Source organism: Musca domestica, unplaced genomic scaffold (genome assembly GCF_030504385.1).
Source record: "Musca domestica strain aabys unplaced genomic scaffold, Musca_domestica.polishedcontigs.V.1.1 7, whole genome shotgun sequence".
In the NCBI taxonomy this organism is placed as follows: domain Eukaryota; kingdom Metazoa; phylum Arthropoda; class Insecta; order Diptera; family Muscidae; genus Musca; species Musca domestica.
In genome coordinates this window covers 25,397,579-25,413,219 of record NW_026712383.1, presented here as the reverse complement: position 1 = coordinate 25,413,219, position 15,641 = coordinate 25,397,579, and the positions used below count along the sequence as shown (strand labels likewise).

Here is a 15,641-nt window from a genome sequence, read left to right as displayed (position 1 = left end):
ATTCTTTAAAAAATCCACGTTTCATCAACTGATGGTCCTTTGGAAAAATATTCTTTAAAAAATCCACGTTTCATCAACTGATGGTCCTTTGGAAAAATATTCTTTAAAAAATCCACGTTTCATCAACTGATGGTCCTTTGGAAAAATATTCTTTAAAAAATCCACGTTTCATCAACTGATGGTCCTTGGAAAAAATTTCTTTAAAAAATCCACGTTTCATCAACTGATGGTCTTCGGAAAAATATTCTTTAAAAATATACTTTAAAAAATCCACGTTTCATCAACTGATGGTCTTCGGAAAAATATTCTTTAAAAATATACTTTAAAAAATCCACGTTTCATCAACTGATGGTCTTCGGAAAAATATTCTTTAAAAATATACTTTAAAAAATCCACGTTTCATCAACTGATGGTCCTTGGAAAAATATTCCTTAAAAAATCCACGTTTAATCAACTGATGGTCCTCGAAAAAATATTCTTTAAAAAATCCACGTTTCTTGGATTGGAGATCCTTGAAAAAATATTCTTTAAAAAATCCACGTTTCTTGGTCTAAGGGTCCTCGTAAAAATATTCTTTAAAAAATCCACGTTTCTTGGTCTAAGGGTCCTCGTAAAAATATTCTTTAAAAAATCCACGTTTCATCAACTGATAGTCCTTGGAAAAATATTCTTTAAAACATCCACGTTTCATCAACTGATGGTCCTTTGGAAAAATATTCTTTAAAAAATCCACGTTTCTTCAACTGATGGTCCTTGGAAAAATATTCTTTAAAAAATCCACGTTTCTTCAACTAATGGTCCTTGAAAAAATATTCTTTAAAAAGTCCACGTTTCATCAAATGATAGTCCTTGAAAAAATATTCTTTAAAAAATCCACGTTTCTTCAACTGATGGTCCTTGAAAAAATATTCTTTAAAAAATCCACGTTTCATCAAATGATAGTCCTTGAAAAAATATTCTTTAAAAAATCCACGTTTCTTGGATGCTTGAAAAAATATTCTTTAAAAAATCCACGTTTCTTGGATGCTTGAAAAAATATTCTTTAAAAAATCCACGTTTCTTGGATGCTTGAAAAAATATTCTTTAAAAAATCCACGTTTCTTGGATGCTTGAAAAAATATTCTTTAAAAAATCCACGTTTCTTGGATGCTTGAAAAAATATTCTTTAAAAAATCCACGTTTCTTGGATGCTTGAAAAAATATTCTTTAAAAAATCCACGTTTCTTGGATGCTTGAAAAAATATTCTTTAAAAAATCCACGTTTCTTGGATGCTTGAAAAAATATTCTTTAAAAAATCCACGTTTCTTGGATGCTTGAAAAAATATTCTTTAAAAAATCCACGTTTCTTGGATGCTTGAAAAAATATTCTTTAAAAAATCCACGTTTCTTGGATGCTTGAAAAAATATTCTTTAAAAAATCCACGTTTCTTGGATGCTTGAAAAAATATTCTTTAAAAAATCCACGTTTCTTGGATGCTTGAAAAAATATTCTTTAAAAAATCCACGTTTGTAGGCTGCTTGAAAAAATATTCTTTAAAAAATCCACGTTTGTAGGCTGCTTGAAAAAATATTCTTTAAAAAATCCACGTTTGTTGGCTGCTTGAAAAAATATTCTTTAAAAAATCCACGTTTCTTGGATGCTTGAAAAAAATATTCTTTAAAAAATCCACGTTTCTTGGATGCTTGAAAAAATATTCTTTAAAAAATCCACGTTTCTTCAACTAATGGTCCTTGAAAAAATATTCTTTAAAAAAATCCACGTTTCTTCAACTAATGGTCCTTGAAAAAATATTCTTTAAAAAAATCCACGTTTCTTCAACTAATGGTCCTTGAAAAAATATTCTTTAAAAAATCCACGTTTCTTGGATGCTTGAAAAAATATTCTTTAAAAAATCCACGTTTCTTGGATGCTTGAAAAAATATTCTTTAAAAAATCCACGTTTCTTGGATGCTTGAAAAAATATTCTTTAAAAAATCCACGTTTCTTGGATGCTTGGAAAAATATTCTTTAAAAAATCCACGTTTCTTGGATGCTTGAAAAAATATTCTTTAAAAAATCCACGTTTCTTGGATGCTTGAAAAAATATTCTTTAAAAAATCCACGTTCCTTGGATGCTTGAAAAAATATTCTTTAAAAAATCCACGTTCCTTGGATGCTTGAAAAAATATTCTTTAAAAAATCCACGTTTCTTGGATGCTTGAAAAAATATTCTTTAAAAAATCCACGTTTCTTGGATGCTTGAAAAAATATTCTTTAAAAAATCCACGTTTCTTGGATGCTTGAAAAAATATTCTTTAAAAAATCCACGTTTCTTGGATGCTTGAAAAAATATTCTTTAAAAAATCCACGTTTCTTGGTTTTTTTTTAGGATTCGGAGTTAAGGATGTATGTAGAACGCACCAATGTTAGGGATTTTAAGTCGATATTTAAAGTCCTTTTAAATTAGGACATTTTAAAGATTCTGGAATTATGGACTTCAAAACCTGGCAATTTTAGGGATATTAAGTCGCTATTTTAAGTCCTTTTAAACTTGGACATTTTAAGGATTCTGGACCAAAAAACTGGATTTTTTTCGTGACTTTCAAGACCATTCAAATTGTCCTTACAATCTTCCTGGACTTGTAAGAAATTCCAAGTCCAAACAAATAATTCTGCAAATCCTGGATTTTTCAAAAATCTCATTTCCTTTCACGGTACCTTCTAACCCTGGATTTTTAGTGGTTTTAAAGACCCATTCAAATGGTCCTGGATACCCTGGATTCTTAAAAAATCCCAAGTCTAGCTCAAAATTTTTTCCAGTGCTGGATTTGTAAGGTATTCCAATACCATAACTTTCCAAACATCCAAAATAATGAAAAAGAATCCTAAGGAACACCCCAGTACTCATTTCCATGCCGTGAGTGAGAGAGATAGCCTGAGTAAATATACCCTACACCACAAGGTGGTCAGGGTATTATGTCTTTGTGCATTTGTTTGTAACAGGCAAAAGGAAACGAGATAGACCCATAGTTCCTTTTGTTGATCTGCATATGATCACATTCTGAGTCGATTTATGCATGTCCGCCCGTCCGTAGGTCTGTCCATGTATTTTTGTAAACAAAGTACATTTCGCATTTATTGCCCTATCCAGATGAAATTTTGCACAGATCATTTGTTTGGCCCAAACACGAACCCTATTGAAATTGGAGATAATCGGTCAAAATTTAGATATAGCTCCCATATATATCTTCGTCCGATTTGCCTTTTATTGTGCACCAAAGGTGTTATATCAGTCCGAATAGTATGGAATTTTGCACATACGACCAAATTAGGTCTGAAAATAAGTATGCCAAATTTGATCGAAATCGGTTCAGATATAGCTATAGCTCCCATATATATTGTTCATCCGATCTGCTATTTTTGCCCTCCGCAGCCATAATATGCACTCAGTAACAACAATATTTGGGGAAGTATATCAAATACAGCTCAGAAATATCTTTGCCAAATTTTTATCGAGATCGCTTCAGATTTGGATATATCTCCCATATAACTACTTCGTCCGATTTACCTTATATTGTGCACCAAATGTCGAATATTGGGCCAAATAGGATGGAATTTGGCACTTACGACCGAATTGAGTCTAGAAGCTTGTATGTCAAATTTGGTAAAGATCGGTTCAGATATACTAGCTATAGCTCCCATATATACTGTTCATCCGATTTGTTATTTTTGTCCTCCGCAGCCCCGTAATATGCACTCTATAACAACAATACTTGGGGAAATGTATCAAATACAGCTCAGAAATATCTTTGCCAATTTTTATCGAGATCGGTTCAGATTTTGATATAGCTCCCATATATAACTTCGTCCGATTTACCTTTGATTGTGCACCAAACGTCTAATATTTGTCCAAATGGTATGGAATTTTGCACATACGACCAAATTAGGTCTGAAAATAAGTATGCCAAATTTGATTGAAATCGGTTCAGATATAGCTATAGCTCCCATATATATTGTTCATCCGATTTTTTATTTTTGTCCTCCGCAGCCTTTTGAACTTTAAATTATAATTATAATCATAGCGTGTATGATTGAATTCTCCCATAAAAACTTTTAATTTTTATGTGGAGCTCTACTAAATTAGCAAAGTGGTGTAGGGTATCATAAAGTCGGTCCCGCCCGACTTTAAGGCTTTCTTTACTGGTTTTTAAATTAATTTTATGATTCCTTTTTTGGTTTTGCCTTTGTGGAAATTTCACCGACAAAGGTTTCTGAAGAGAGAGAGGGAGAGAGAGAGAGGGGGAGGGAGTAGGAGACCGACAATTGGCGGGCTGAAGTTTATCAAAGTGTATTTTGTGTGTCAGCCAGTTTTGCATTTGAAACCTGTCGAGCATTTGCCTGCGTGTGTATGTGGTGGGGTGGCGAAATGAATTAAAGAGCATCATAAATGTTAATGTAATCCTCATTAACGGTACTCAGACACACATACACACACACATAGCTATTGTCAATATAAATGCAAGTGTGCCAGCAATTATATATTCAGATACATGCCCACCCACCCACACAGACACACCTACACAGATACTCTGCATCTACATCAAATACACAAAAGTCATTATATTTTAATGTTCCAATCATCCTGCCCCGCACGACATTTTGGGGTAGAGGGTATGGTCTGATCTGGTTTGGTTTGGTATGCTGTTTCTAATTCTTTGTCTCTTTTATGTGGTGTCCGAATTTTTTTGTAATTTTTCTGACCCCAGACGCCGCCATTTCCTTCCATTCTCCTCTGGCAGTTATGTGGAAATTATTTGCCAAACATATCGAAAAAAAAAAAAAACTACAACGACACCATTGAAAATTTTTCTCTTTTCCTGCATCACCCTGGACTTCCTGCCTGAAACTTGAAAGAGAAAATAAAAAAACACATAACCAAAATATCCAAACAGCCATTATAATGGCTGACAAGCAGCCATTTTGGCAACAGGATGTCACACCCAGACACTTGTGAACAAATAACATTAGTGGGGAAAAAACACCACACTCAAACAGACACACACACAGCAGGACATGCCATTTTAAATGCTTGCAGAAAATTAAACGCGGTCATTGCATCACGCAGTGCCGCCCATTGCTTTGTGGAATGGCAATGGCTGTGACCATAATTAGATAAATTATTAAAAATGATTTATTTGGATGTCGGTCGGATAGGTTTGTGATATGGATTGGGGAGTATGCCACACCCCAAAACGTGGACCAATCAGAAAGGACTTGCAAAGGAGGAATGTTAAAGTATGCAAAATCCATTAAATAATGCCTTCCAAACGTGATTTTTTAAAGGATCTGAAATCCTTTTTAGTCCTAACGTGGATCATTAAAGGATCTGAAGTCCTTTGTAGTCCTAACGTAGATTTTTAAAGGATCTGAAGTTCTTTTTAGTCCTAACGTGGATTTTTAAAGGATCTGAAGTCCTTTTTAGCCCAAACGTGGATCATTAAAGGATCTGAAGTCCTTTTTAGTCCCAACGTGGATCATTAAAGGATCTGAAGTCCTTTTTAGTCCTAACGTGAATTTTTAAAGGATCTGAAGTCCTTTTTTAATCCTAACGTGGAATTTTAAAGGATCTGAAGTCCTTTTAAGAAGGGCTTCCAAACGTGGATTTTTAAAGGATCTGAAGTCCTTTTAAGAAGGGCTTCCAAACGTGGATTTTTAAAGGATCTGAAGTCCTTTTAAGAAGGGCTTCCAAACGTGCATTTTTAAAGGATCTGAAGACCTTTTAAGTCCTAACATGGATTTTTAAAGGATCTGAAGTCCTTTTTAGTCCTAACGTGGATTTTTAAAGTATTTGAAGTCCTTTTTAGTCCTAACGTGGATTTTTAAAGGATCTGAAGTCCTTTTTAGTCCAAACGTGGATTTTTAAAGGATCTGAAGTCCTTTTTAGTCCTAACGTGGATTTTTAAAGGATCTGAAGTCCTTTATATTCCTAACGTGGATCATTAAAGGATCTGAAGTCCGTTTTAGTCCTAACGTGGATGTTTAAAGGATCTGAAGTCATTTTTAGTCCTAACGTGACATTTTTAAAGGATCTGAAGTCCTTTTTAGTCCTAACGTGGATTTTTAATGGATCTGTAGTCCTTTTTAGTCCTAACGTGGATTTTTTAAGAATCTGTAGTCCTTTTTAGTCCTAACGTGGATTTTTAAAGGATCTGAAGTCCTTTTAAGAAGAGTTTCCAAACGTGGATTTTTTAGAGAATCCAAGTTCTCTTAAGTAGGTCTCAAAAATTGGGCTTTTAAAGTCCTTTTCCAAGCCCTCTTAAGAAGGTCTCAAAAATTGGACTTTTAAAGTCCTTTTCCAAGTCCTTTGAGATTTAAAGGATTCCAAGTCCATTTAAAAAGGCCTTCAAAAATTGGGGTTTTAAAGGATCCAAAGTCCTTTTGAGAAGGCCCTAAAAATGTAGATATTTTAAGGATCCCAAGTCCTTTTTGGAGGCCCATCCAAACGTGGAATTTTAAAGGATTTAGAGGCCCATCCAAACGTGGAATTTTAGAGGATTCTAAGTCTGTTTAAGAAGGCCTTCGAAACTTTAAATTTTAAAGAATTCCAAATTCTTTTGTTAAGGCCTTCCAAACGTGGATTTTTAAAGGATCCCAAGTCATTTTAGGATAGGCTTAAAAATTTCGATTTTTAAAGGGTCCCAAGTCATTTTAGGACAGTCTTAAAAACGTAGATTTTTATAGGATCCCAAGTCCTTTTTAAAAAAAGTAGTCCAACCGTTGGTTTTTAGAGGATTCGAATACCAACTAAAGAAGACTTATAAACTTGGATTTTTTAAGGACCAACATGAGATAACTTCCAAACTTGTAATTTTGAAGGATTCAAAGTTCAAACTTCAGAGGAATTCCGAACGAGAGTTTTTAAAGGGTTTCAAGGTCTACTGGAGAAGACTTTCAAACGACGATTTTTAATGGATTCCAAGGACAGCTAGAGACGACTTACAAACGTGGATATTTAAAGGATCCCGACTTCTTTTAAGAAGGCCTTCAAAACTTGGATTTTTAAAGGATCCCAAGTCCTTTTGAGAAGGTCTTCCAAACCTGTAACTTTTAAGGACATCAAGTCCATTTAAGATGGCCTTCCAAACGTGAATTTTTAAAGGATCCCAAGGCCATTCAAAAAGCCTTCGAAAGCTGGATTTTTAAAAGACCCCCAAGTCCTTTTTAGAAATCTTTCAAAATAGAATTTTGAGAATGCCTTCCGAACGTAGATTTTGAAAGGATCCCAAGTCCTTTTGAGAAGGTCTTCAAAAATTGGATTTTAAAAGCGTCCCAAGTCGTTTTGAGAAGGCCATCCAAACGAGGATTTTTAAAGGATCCCGAAGCCATTCGTAATATCATTCCAAAAGCAGAATTTTAAAGGATCCCAAGTCCATTTAAGAAGACCTTCCAAATGTGGATTTTTAAAGGATTCGAAGTTCTTTTAAGAAGTCTTTCAAAATTTGGATTTTTATATGATTCCAAGTCCATTTGAGAAAGCCTTCAAAACTTATGTTTCTAAAGGATCCCAAGTCCCTTTAGGCGGACTTTCCAAAAGTGTTTTTTTTAAAGGATCTCAAGTCCTTTTGAGGAGGCGTTCAAAACTGGATTTATAAAGGATCCCAAGTATTTTTGAGAATGCCTCCCAAACGTCGATTTCTAAAAGAGTCCCAAGGAGGACTTTCAAATGCAAATTTTTGTGGCATTTCAGGACCTACTAAAGAGAACTTCCAAAATTGGACTTTTAAATTATTCCAAAACCTATCAGAGAGGACTTCAATATCTGTATTTTTAAAGTATTCCAAGACCTACCAGAGTGGACTTCGAAACGTGGATTTTTAAAGGATCTGATGTCGTTACGAAAAGTCCTTCCAAACGTGGATTTTTAAAGTATTCCAAGACCTACCAGAGAGGACTTCGAAACGTGGATTTTTAAAGTATTCCAAGACCTACCAGAGAGGACTTCGAAACGTGGATTTTTAAAGTATTCCAAGACCTACCAGAGAGGACTTCGAAACGTGGATTTTTAAAGTATTCCAAGACCTACCAGAGAGGACTTCGAAACGTGGATTCTTAAAGGATATGAAGTCGTTACGAAAAGTCCTTCCAAACGTGGATTTTTAAAGTATTCCAAAGCCTATCCGAGAGGACTTCGAAACGTGGATTTTTAAAGTATTCCAAAACCTATCAGAGAGGACTTCGAAACGTGGATTTTTAAAGGATCTGAAGTCGTTACGAAAAGTCCTTCCAAACGTGGATTTTTAAAGTATTCCAAGACCTACCAGAAAGGACTTCGAAACGTGAATTTTTAAAGGATCTAAAGTCGTTACGAAAAGTCCTTCCAAACGTGGATTTTCAAAGTATTCCAAGACCTACCAGAGAGGACTTCGAAACGTGGATTTTTAAAGGATCTGAAGTCGTTACGAAAAGTCCTTCTAAAGATGGATTTTTAAAGTATTCCAAAACTTATCAGAGAGGACTTTGAAACGTAGATTTTTAAAGGATTTCTAGGCGAAGTAAAAACAACTTCGAAACGCGGATTTTTAAAGGATTACTGGGCCAAGTAAAAACAACTTCCAAACGCGGATTTTTAAAGGGTTCCTAGGCCAAATAAAAACAACTTCCAAATGGGGATTTTTGAGGGATTCCAAGTCCTGAAAAAAAAAGTTCGATGCGTGGATTTTTTAAAAATTCCAAGACCAACTAAAGTGGATTTCAAACGTTTTTAAAGGAGGCCTTCCGAACGCAAATTTTTAAGACACTTCAGGACCTACTAAAGCGGACTTCCAATCGTGAATTTGAAATGGGTACCAAGAGGATTTCCAAAAGCAAGTTTGTAAGTGATTCCAGGACCTAATAAAGAGGAATTTCAAACATGGATTTTTAATGGATTCCGTGGAGGACTTCCAAACGTGGATTTTTAAAGGATTTCACGACCTACTTAAAAGGATTTGAAGAACTACTTAAAAGGACTTTCAAACGTGGATTTTTTAAGAGTTTCCAGGATCTACTAAAGAGGACTTTCATAAGCGGATTTCTAAAGGACTTCAAGACCGACTTAAGAAGACTTTCCAACGTGGATTTTTGAAGGATATTAAGACCTAAAAGAATTTTCAAAACGTGGATTTTTGAAGGATATCAAGACCTAAGAGAACTTCCAAAACGTGGATTTTTAGAGGATTTCAAGACCTTCTTTAGGGGACTTCCAATCGTGGATATTTAAATGATCGGGCACAACTCAAGATTTTTTAAGTCTTAAATTTTTTAGAGGATTCAAAGGCCTTCCCGACGTGAAAAATTTTTTAAGGATTCAAATATCTTCCTGGTATGGCCTTTTTTTTGAAGGATTCAAAGAACTTCAACACGAGGTTTTGTTGAAGGATTCAAAGGCCTTCCAAACGCGAATATTTTAAAGGATTCATAGGCCACTTAAAAGACTTCAAAACGTGTATTTGATAAAGGAATCATGGCCCTAAAAAACAAGGATATTTTTAATTTGATTTTAAGGTCATCTCTAAAGTTCTTTAAACAAAATATATTTTGCGATTTTTTTCCACCCAAGAGAAGATTTGATTTTGGAGAAGATTTGTTTTTAATATTTTATGATCAGTGAAAAGGTTTCAAAGACTTAGAATTTTTGGTCTACCGTCGCCAATTTTTGCCCATAAAATTGTCGACTTATTGATGTAAGAAGTGACGTTGGAAAATTAGCTTGTCTGTTCTGTTCTGTTTTTTTTTTTTTTCATTTACACACATTTGTTTTTTTTTTTTTTGTTTTTCTATCTGTCTGCCAATCGGTCTGCGATGTCTGTGCGTTTTTGTATTTTTCGGGGTTTTATTAGAAATTCGTTTTGGCATAGCCTTCCATGGCCCGATTCTCCACAGTGTGAATATGTTAATTTCCTTTATTGTCAGCAATAATGTTTGTCAGCTAGTGATGGCATGAGAAGCATTCTCTAACGTTTAGATTGTATCTATTTTGGATTTGGGTTCCGATTTTTGTTTTGTGACAACATTCGGTTGGATGTCAAACGCCTGATAAGCTAATGATTTACACTTGTTAATTAGCTATGGTCATGCTTACGATCAGAGAATTTAGTAAGCGTTAAGCATTCTTGGAGACGTCAAAAAAACACTACGTTTTTTGGGAGGTGTTTAAATAGTCCTGGAATATTTTAAAAATTTACGCTTTTGGGGGTGTTTAAATGGTCCTTGAATTTATTTAAAAATTCTTTTTTTAAGGGACCTTAAGGTGGTCCATGTTTTTAAAGCCCTCAAAAGACCCTGGAATCCCTTAAAAATTGGGAATTGAAGACCTTTCAGTTATCCTAGAATCCTTTCAAAATTTTACATTTTAAGACGACTTTGTTGAAGCCTTTGGATCGTCATAGAGTCCTTTGCAGAAAGAGGACTTTATAAAGGCATTTTGATGGAAGGTCCTAGACTCTAGAATCCTTTGAAAATCCACTCTTGAAGACCTTGAAATTATCCTAGAATCCTTTCAAAATTTTACATTTTAAGAAGACTTTGTTAAAGCCTTTAGATCGACCTAGAATCATGAAAATAGTGGACTTTGTTAAGGTCCTAGAATCGGCGTTTTTGAGGAATTTTGTTTAGGTATCTGGACGATTCTTCAAAATAGTAAAAAGGACTTTGTAGAAGCCTTTGAATCGTCCTAGAATCCTTTGCAAAAAGGGTTTTGTTAAGGCCTATGGATGATCCTAGCCTATGGATGGTCTTTTTAAAAATCCACATTCAATGAGAACTTTGTAGATGCCTTTGAAAGGTCTAGAATCTTTTGAAAAATCGGCGTTTTTGTGGAATTTTCTTTAAGTCTTTGAAGAATCCTTATATTGCAGGTCCTGGAATCCTTGTAAACAATTTGTTGAGAACTTTGGAGCGTCCTACAATCCTTCTAAAAACTAAAATTTACGAGAATTTTTTTGAGACCGTTGGACGGTTCTAAATTTCATGTTTTCCGAAGACTTCGTAAGGTCTTTAGACGATCCTAGAATCCATTTTAAATATCTAAGTTCCGGAGCAGTATATTGAAGTCTTTGGGGAGCTCTACAATCTTTCTAAAGATCCAAATCTACGAGGACGTTGGCGAGGGCTTCTGAAAGTCCTAAATTCCTTTACAAAACCAACATTTTATGAAGCATTTGTTGGAACCATGGGATGATTTTGAATCCTGAAGAAAATCCAAGAACCTTCAACGGTCCTGGAATCTTTTCGAAATCCACGTTTTAGGAGAAATTAAATTTCCTTTTTGAAATATTATTGGAGACCTTCATTTGGCCCTGGAATACTTTCGAGTAATTACATTTAGATAAATTTAATCAAAACCCTTTAAACACAAACTTTCGGTTGTGTCAGAGTCCTCTTTGATATCCAACCTAAGCAGAAAGGACCCAGAATCGTTTAAAATCAAATCCAAGTCTATAGAAAGACCTTTCAAATTTGGATTTTTAAAGGACCCGATCTCCATTGAAGAAGGCTTTCCAAACGTGAAACTTTAAAGGATACCGAGTCAATTCAAGAAGATCTTGCAAACGTGAATTTTTAAAGGATCCTTAATCCATTGAAGAATCCTTTCCAAACGTGGATTTTTAAAGGATCCTTAATCCATTGAAGAATCCTTTCCAAAGGATTAAAGGATCCATAATCCATTGAAGAATCCTTTCCAAACGTGGATTTTTAAAGGATCCTTAATCCATTGAAGAATCCTTTCCAAACGTGGATTTTTAAAAGATCCTTAATCCATTGAAGAATCCTTTCCAAACGTGGATTTTTAAAGGATCCATAATCCATGGAAGAATCCTTTCCAAACGTGGATTTTTAAAGGATCCATAATCCATGGAAGAATCCTTTCCAAACGTGGATTTTTAAAGGATCCATAATCCATGGAAGAATCCTTTCCAAACGTGGATTTTTAAAGGATCCATAATCCATGGAAGAATCCTTTCCAAACGTGGATTTTTTAAGGATCCATAATCCATGGAAGAATCCTTTCCAAACGTGGATTTTTAAAGGATCCCAAGTTCATCCAAAAGTCCTTCCAAAGGTGGATATTAAAGGATCTGAAGTCCTTTCAAAAGGTTTTTCAAACGTGGATTTTTGAAGGATCCCAAGTCCATCCAAAAGGCCTTCCAAACGTGGATTTTTAAAGGATCCCAAGTCCATCCAAAAGGCCTTCCAATCTTGGATTTTTAAAGGATCCCAAGTCCATCCAAAAGGCCTTCCAAACGTGGATTTTTAAAGGATTCTAAGCCCATCCAAAAGGCCTTCCAAACGTGGATTTTTAAAGGATCCCAAGTCCATCCAAAAGGCCTTCCAAACGTGGATTTTTAAAGGATCCGTAGGCCATTCAAGAAGCCTTTCCAAACGTGGATTTTTAAAGGATCCGTAGGCCATTCAAGAAGCCTTTCCAAACGTGGATTTTTCAAGTATCCCAAGTCCTTTTAGGAAGGGATTCCAAAAGAGGATTTTTAAAGGATCCCAAGTCCTTTTAAGAAGTTCTTCCAAACGTAAATTTTTAAAGGATCCCAAGTCCTTTTAAGAAGTCCTTCCAAACGTGGATTTTTAAAGGATTCCAGGTCCATTCTGAAAAACCTTCCAAACGTGGATTTTTTATTCTGAAGTCCATACGAAATGTCCTCCCAAACGTTGCTTTTTAAAGGATCCCAAGTCCATCCAAAAGGCCTTCCAAACGTGGATTTTTAATGGATCTGAACTCCATACGAAAAGTCTCTCCCAACGTAGATTTTTAAAGGATCTGAAGCCCATACGAAATATCCTTCCAAACGTGGATTTTTAATGGATCTGAACTCCATACGAAAAGTCTCTCCCAACGTAGATTTTTAAAGGATCTGAAGCCCATACGAAATATCCTTCCAAACGTGGATTTTTAATGGATCTGAACTCCATACGAAAAGTCTCTCCCAACGTGGATTTTCAAAGGATCTGAAGCCCATACGAAATGTCCTTCCAAACGTTGCTTTTTAAAAGATCTGAAGCCCATACGAAATATCCTTCCAAACGTGGATTTTTAATGGATCTGAACTCCATACGAAAAGTCTCTCCCAACGTGGATTTTTAAAGGATCTGAAGCCCATACGAAATATCCTTCCAAACGTGGATTTTTAATGGATCTGAACTCCATACGAAAAGTCCTTCCAAATGTAGATTTTAAAAGGATCTAAAGTCCATTCAAAAAGGCTTTAAAACGTGAGTTTTTCAGAAGCCCGAAGTCCATTTAAAATTTCCATTCAGACGCGGATTTTTAAGGGATCCGAAGTCCATTCAAAAATTCCACTCAGACGCGGATTTTTAAGGGATCCGAAGTCCATTTAAAATTACCATTCAGACGTGGATTTTTAAGGGATCCGAAGTCAATTCAAAAATTCCATTCAGACGGGGATTTTTAAGGGATCCAAAGTCCGATTTAAAATCAATCTAAATCCATCATTCAAGTTCTTCTGAACACGGATTTTTGAGGGATTTTAAGACTATTTCAGACATAACTTTAAAGGACAAAAAATCCACTTTTTGGAAGGACACTCCAAAAAGCCATTTTTTTTATAATACCTGATCCACTCAAAGAGTCCTTTCAAACGTGGATCTTTAAATGAATTCGAATTAAACTTAATTTAACTAATTTCTCCATACGAAAAGTCTCTCCCAACGTGGATTTTCAAAGGATCTGAAGTCCATTCAAAAAAGCCTTAAAACGTGAGTTTTTCAGAAATCCGAAGTCCATTTAAAATTTCCATTCAGACGCGGATTTTTAAGGGATCCGAAGTCCATTCAAAAATTCCATTCAGACGCGGATTTTTAAGGGATCCGAAGTCCATTTAAAATTTCCATTCAGACGCGGATTTTTAAGGGATCCGAAGTCCATTTAAAATTTCCATTCAGACGGGGATTTTTAAGGGATCCAAAGTCCGATTTAAAATCAATCTAAATCCATCATTCAAGTTCTTCTGAACACGGATTTTTGAGGGATTTTAAGACTATTTCAGACATAACTTTAAAGGACAAAAAAACCCACTTGAGTGTCCTTCCAAAAAACGATTTTTTTTATAATACCTGATCCACTCAAAGAGTCCTTTCAAACGTGGATCTTCGAATTAAACTTAATACAATTTTAATATTGAATCGTATTTAAGCCTGGTCGCCTATATTGTTGTCTCCCCAAAAAAAGGACTCTCTGCAGTTATTGTGTTTTTTCTTTTGCTTTTATTTTTATGTCCTTTTTTTGTTTTGTATTTTTTCTTTTTTAATATAATAATAGCATTTCAGACATATATAAAATAATAATAGTAATCATAATCATAATAATAAAATTTCATTTGTATACTGGCGCAGCGCAGCCTCTCTTTCTCGGCTCACAATGGAATCCACCCCCTGAGGATTTCAAAGGATACACACATTAAAAGGCTAACAAGTGGATCGTTGTGGGCGTTATTGTTTTTATCTTCTACCTCTCGTCTCATCTCCCCTCCCTGGCTGTCTGTTTGTTGTGTTTTGTTTTTTTTTTTTATTGTTGTAATCATACTCCCACTGTGCAATAAAATTTTGTTTTACAAGCGGAGACAAAAACCCAAAGAAATAAAAAAAAACAGGACAATTGTCATTAAAAACATATTATGGCCATATACATATATTTTATGCTGACTTAAATTTTAAGGATTATTGATAGCAAGGACTTTTTATTTATTTATGTTTTTTTTTTTACTTAACAATGAATATTGTTCCGTTGCCGTTTTTATTGGCGAAATTGGTTGTCTGAGTGCTGACATTGTGCTTCTCAAGTGTGGTCTTCTTTATTATTTTCTTCTCATCTCTTTTTTTTTTTGAAAGGGGGGGGGGGGGGTGTGCAGCTGTATTCCGAGTGCCCTGCTTGAAATAAATTCAAGCTGACGAAGTATAATACAGTTTGTGTATAATGAAATTGTCTTTGCTGTAATTAAATACTTTCAGTTTTTTTTTTATGGTTATTACTCAGTGTAATGAGCGTCATGAAATATATCTTCTCAGCATCGTCCTCATCGCCAGCGTCATCATTAAAACCGGCAGTGGCATAATGAGCCTTAAGCTGATTTGTAAATTTAATAATTAAAAATGGGAAAGAAAAACATTTAAATTTTAAAGGAAATCCTGACAAATTCTTTGAAAAATCCACATTTTCTGGTCTTTGGGGAGGTTCTGAAAATTCTTTAAAAAATCCACGTTTTCTGGTCTTTGGGAAGATCCTGAAAAATTCTTTAAAAAATTCACGTTTTCTGGTCTTGGGAAGATCCTGAAAATTCTTTAAAAAATCCACGTTTTCTGGTCTTTGGAAAGATCCTGAAAACTCTTTAAAAAATTCACGTTTTCTGGTCTTTGGGAAGATCCTGAAAATTCTTTAAAAAATCCACGTTTTCTGGTCTTTGGGGAGGTCCTGAAAATTCTTTAAAAAATCCATGTTTTCTGGTCTTTGGGGAGGTTCTGAAAATTCTTTAAAAAATCCACGTTTTCTGGTCTTTGGGGATGTCCTAAAAATTCTTTAATAAATCCACGTTTTCTGGTCTTTGGGGAGATCCTAAAAATTCTTTAAAAAATCCACATTTTCTGGTCTTTGGG

General features: G+C 34.8%; 1 protein-coding gene across 3 annotated transcripts in view; it reads left to right on the top strand.

Annotated features, from left to right (window-relative positions):
• The window catches only part of LOC101888784 (disintegrin and metalloproteinase domain-containing protein 10), a 315,601-nt gene that overhangs the window by 114,042 nt on the left and 185,918 nt on the right, over positions 1 to 15,641 (top strand). The gene's annotated exons all lie outside the window — the stretch shown is intronic.